The sequence below is a fragment of the Diabrotica virgifera genome, chromosome 1 (genome assembly GCF_917563875.1).
Source record: "Diabrotica virgifera virgifera chromosome 1, PGI_DIABVI_V3a".
Lineage (NCBI taxonomy): Eukaryota > Metazoa > Arthropoda > Insecta > Coleoptera > Chrysomelidae > Diabrotica > Diabrotica virgifera.
In genome coordinates, this window is record NC_065443.1 from 137,988,012 (window position 1) to 137,994,011 (window position 6,000).

The following is a 6,000-nucleotide window of genomic DNA, read 5'->3' on the forward strand; positions in this document are numbered from 1 at the left end:
TGACATTAAGCATTTAAAAGTGAAAATTACAAAACATGCCTCTTCAACTACTCATATAAATTCATCAATGAGTTACGCAAGTTTAGGACGTGTTAACATAAGACAGCAACTTGATAGTGTATATCGTAAATCTGTGCATGACTTTAATGAATTGGTATCTAAAAATAGGTATATTTTAAACAAACTAATCGACTGTGTAAAATTTTGTGGAGTTTTCGAAATTGCATTGCGCGGTCATGACGAAAGTGACAGCTCCAATAATCGTGGAATTTTTCTGGGCCTTATCGATTTTGTTTCTGAACTGGATTTAATGTTTAAAGAACACATTGAAAAAAGTACAGTATTTAAAGGAACATCGAAAACAATTCAGAACGATATTTTAGAATCAATGTTAGCCATTGTGCATACTCATATCATGAAGGAGATTGGCCAGACAAATTTTGTGGCCATTCAAGTAGATGAGACCACAGACAGCTCCAATAAAACGCAGATGATTATCATATTGCGATATGTATTAACTGGTATTGTACATGAAAGATTTTGGAAATTTGTTAACCCCCTAGGTACTACAGCACAACATTTAACTAATGTAATATTGGAAGAACTTCAATTATTAAAAATTAATGAAGCACCTGAAAAATTGATTGCCCAAAGTTACGATGGTGCATCAGTCATGAGCGGTAAACTGGGAGGAGTACAAACAAAAATTAAAGAAATATACTCAAATGCACACTTCATTCACTGCTATGCCCATCAATTTAATCTTATCCTCCAAAAAGCGGCGAGTCAACACAAACCGATAAAAATATTTTTTGCAAATTTACACGGATTTTCGTCCTTTTTCGGCCGATCTCCAAAACGTACGATGGTTCTGGATAGAGTGGTTAAAGTAAGGCTACCTAAAGCTGCGCCTACTCGATGGGCTTTCAATACAAAATGTGTTGAAATTGTATACACTTATAAAGATGATTTAAAATCTTGCTTAGAGGAAATTATTGATGAGGAGCAAGATGGTAACAATATAAATCAAGCAACTGGTTTAAAAAGACATTTGGAAGATGAGCATTTTTTATTTTGGTTAAATTTTTTCCATAAAATAATGCCCCATGTTGATATATTGTTTAAACAATTGCAAATGCGAGACATTGATGTTATATCTGTCAAAAATTGTATCCTGTCTTTTAACAACAATATCCAAATAATTAGAAATACTATTTTGGAATCAGAAGTACCAAGCACATCAACAGCAAAAAAAAGAAAAACTACTGCAGAGGATCCAAAGCGACGAACTGCACTTGAAATTTGTGATATTATTATATCTGAAATAAATCACAGGTTTAGTTTCAATGATCATCTCATGATTTCACAGTTATTCTACATAGAGAAATTTGAAGCATACACTACCAACTTTCCGCAAAATATTTTAAAAATGGTGACGGCTAATTATCCCACAGTGAATATTTCCAAACTAAAATCGGAACTTGAAGTCTTATATTGTCGTGAGGATTTTCGCAATAGTGCTGGTGCAGTAGCCATACTTCAGCTTTTTATTAACATGAATTTGTCTGAAACATTTTCTGAAGCAGTGAAGTTATTAAATATTTTGTGCACACTCCCTATGACAACCGTGGAAAGTGAGAGATGTTTTTCTACTTTAAAAAGAGTAAAAACATTCCTGCGTAATACGATGGGACAACCTAGACTTAGTGCCTTGTCTATGCTGAGCATCGAGAAAACGCTTGTCAAGAGCATTCCAAATTTCAATGAGAAGGTCATAGACTATTTTGCAGAACTAAAGGATAGAAGAATTGACTTAAAATATAAAAATATTTAAAGTAAGTTTCGTTTTAATAAATTTACAATTTATTATACTATAAATATTCCTATCTATATATCAGTCAATAACCTGTTCATACCATTTTTCCTATATTTTTTAAAAGATTTACTCTAAAAAAAGACAAATTTAATTTTCGGAAAACTAGGGTAAATAGTATTGAGTTTTATCTAAGTCTGTATTTTTTATCTAAAATATAAATGCTAAAAGATCTTTTAAATACTTTAAAAAATCAACAGTTTGAAGTTTTCAAACCAAAATGACCCCCCTGAAGATTGACCCACGAGCCGCCGCTGGAGTGTATAACGAGGAGAATGATGCACTTTTCAGCAACTCATACTCGAAGGAAAGATAGAGGGTAAGAGGACCTAGTACGTAAAAAGATGTCACGGCTGCGTAATATTCGCCAATGGACAGCTATCCACAGTTACGAAATGCTTCGCAATGCTGCTAAAGACAGAATTATATCATCCTGACTATCTAACATCTCACTTGACAAGACAATGTTCGGTGGACGGCCATGCAGAAATGCACGCCACCTTAAAGAAGAAGATGAAGCGATTTTAAATATTGTGACTTGTCTGTGAGAAAATGGCGGTCATTAAATTTTTGTGTGCTGAAGGTGTGCAACCATTGCAAATCCATATCTATACGCGAATTCAAGCAGTGCATGTAAATGCATGTTTTACGTCTACAACTCTCATGCCATGGCGTCGAAAATTTAAAAGCACAGAAGAGGAGACGCATAATAAACCGCAACCAAGTGCATTCGGTATTGCATGAACAGACAGGAATGTGGTTGTGTGGGAGGCTTGATTAGATAAAATCGTCAAATTTCAATCAGAGCAATTTCAGGAAATATTGGTGTAACTATAGGATCGGTCACAATCTAGGTTACAACAAAGTTTGTGGGCAATCGGTTCGTTGTTTTTTTTAATGAGCAAAAAAAGCTTGAGAATGGTTTTATCTTATACGGCAACATCTCAGGGAATACAGGCAAAACAGTAATGAATTTTTTTCATCAATAAATTCTGGCGACGAATAGTGGTGTCATTACTTGGCACCATCCAGTAAACTGTCATCGAAACAAGCAAATTCTCCGCAACCAAAAAAGTTTTAAGTTCAACCTTATGCAGGCAAGTTAATATCAATTTTTTGTCGGCCCTGGAGGACTCTGGACAACTGGAAACAGGTGGCGCAAAATAGACAACACTGGATTGAATTGGGGGAGGCCTATGTCCAAAGTTGGATTACTGAAGGCTGAAGAAGAAGAAGAAGAAGAAGGAGGAGGACTCTTGCTCGTAGAGGTTACAGAACCTAGAGTGCGTATCAACGCAAGCCTGTTTGATGCAGCTCCATTAAGCAATAATTCAAAAACGTTCAGGGAAACTCTCACGTAGTGCCATTTTTCTGAGCGACAATGCTCTTGGCCTCATGTTACCAAAACGTGAAGAAAATGGAGGATACAAGATCATCCACCTATTAGTCCCGATTTGTCTCCTTGCGATTTTTACACGTTTGAGCTACTGAAAAAGGAGTTAAAAAGTAATCGTTTTCAGTCGGACGAAAAAGTATAAAATCCCGCAAAAGAATTCTTCAATCAACAGCCACAATAATTCTTTAAACAGTGCCAGTGTATAGTGTATACATCGGTTGGTGAATCAATAGGATATGGGCATTAATTGTGGTGGTAATTATTTGTAGATATATTTGCCAATAAAGTTTTCTGGACCAAAGATGTGTTTCAACTGAACAAACCCCGTATTATAAATAAGGTGGATAAAACTGTTATGCTGTGTTTTCAGGTTTTTAATTTTTGTCCGTTATTTTACATACATTTTGTACATATTATTATCAACAACAACTTTAAGTATTTTTTTTTGCTTTAAATTTTTCCAATATTTGTAACGCCTCTGTAGTAACCACCTCAACATCAGTATGACATTAGATGGAAATCTGACAGGGAAATTTCACCCCTGTGATGCTCAATTATATCTCTCGCATCGTCATGCCACTGGAATCGGAGCATTACATTTTCTGACAAATTGATCTGCATTTGAGTTTCCCTCAGAAGAAGATGGATGAGGTTAGTTATAAATGTGAAGCTTTTGGAAAGATTCCTCTTCTGCTCGTTTCTTTTATACATAAAGTATCTCCGAGACATCCACTAAGAGTTTTTGCTGTACTCCCTTATCAGAGATGTTGTAAGAGTTTCACTTCCATCATCTTAGCAGAATGGAGGAACGCGCACCGACCTACTTGATGGATGTTCAGTCATCGCGAGACGGAAATCATCTGTATATTCTTAAAATCTAGAGTCGCAAAATGCACAATGTTGCCAAATATTTTTGATCTATTCGGTAAATATTTCTTTAAACAATACTAAAAGAACCTTATAAACCAACTTTTATATTACGTTTCTCGGAAATATGTTTCTATTTTCAACGACCGTTTAATGCTCAAAAGATACGGTTAACAATATTTCATACATTTTATTTGTTTCACAGTAAATTATTTCTGTAGTGTTTTCTACGTTTACAATAATAAAATAAATGAAGAAGACTTCATGTATCGTGACAGGCAAGACCGTCTCAAGACAAGACGGTTTTTGCATTGTAGGCTACAGAACTCACAACTAGTTTTCTTTTTACATATAACAACAACTTACCTAAGAACCAAAAAAAGATACCAAATGGGATAAAAACAACTTAAAAAATAATTTGCTATGCAGACGATGCAATACAAATCTCTCAAAGTGAAGATGATTTACAACGTATGCTGCACCAATTTAACATAACCGCCAGAAAATTTAACATGTTAATTTCTCCAAAAGAAGACCAAATCCATGGTTATAACAGCAGATCCAATAAGATGTAAATTGGAGCTGGAAGATCAGATAATAGAACAAGTGATGGAGTTTAAATACCTAGGCATCACACTATCTAGCTACTGAAGGCTCGAAACAGAAGTGGAAGATCAAGTGAATAGAGCAAGCAGAGCTGCAGTTTGCCTGAATGTCACAATATGGAGAAATAAAAATATTGGAAAAGAAATGAAAGGCAGAATTTACAAAACTGTCATCAGACCAATAATGACATACGCGTCAGAAACACGACCCGACACAGAGAGGACAAAAAGATTGCTCGAAACAACGGAGATGAAAACCCTTCGAAAAATCGATGGTAAGAATTTATGGGACAGAGCTAGAAGTACAGATATACGACGAAGATGCAAGGTGGATAACATTAATAACTGAGTAAGAAACAGGAGAATAGAATGGAATGATCACATAAGCCGAATGACAACAAATAGAGTAGTAAGGACGGCGAGAGACGGTTTCCCAATAGGAAGACGATCAGTGGGAAGACCACGAACCCGATGTAACGACAACTTACTAGAGGCACATTGAAAAAACAGAGTCATGTCTATACAAATAGAAGAAGATGAAGAAGAACAACTTACCTTATTCAAGTCTACTTGATAGTTCGTTATGCAAGTATAGACATTTAGACTTTTAGACCACGCGTTTGCACGTGAAGATGTTACCAATCTAAAAAAATAGCGGTGCGAATGACCATATAACTTGCATAAAAGGGGTATGAGCAAGCTTCCTTCAACATAAAATAGATAGATAGATATACTGGGTCCTTGTAGTAGTTTGCGCCCTTGCCGAAATGTCGTCAAAACAGATCCTTCTTCTTCTTCATCCTTCTTGTATGTAGGTTTTAAAATTGTTTCTTCTTCACTATTAGCCACCTAAATTGTTTACGTTCTGGCACCATCTTTTTCTTGGTCTGCCAATACTTCTTCGTCCATTTGGTGACTTCTTATTCTCTTCTTCTTCTTCTTCTTCTTCTTATTCTTCTTCTTCTTCTTCTTCTTCTTCTTCTTCTTCTTCTTCTTCTTCTTCTTCTTCTTCTTCTTTTGATATAGACATTACTCTGTCTGTTTTTCAATGTGCCTCCATTAAGTTGTCATTCCATCTTTTTCGTGGTCTTCCCACTGGTCTTCCCTATTGGGGAACCGTTTCTCGCCGTCCTTACTATTCTATTTGTTGTCATTCGGCTTATGTGGTCGTTCCATTCTACTCTTCTGCTTTTCACCCAGTTATTAATGTTGTCCACCTTGCATCTCCTTCGTATATCTGCACTTCTAGCTCTGTCCCA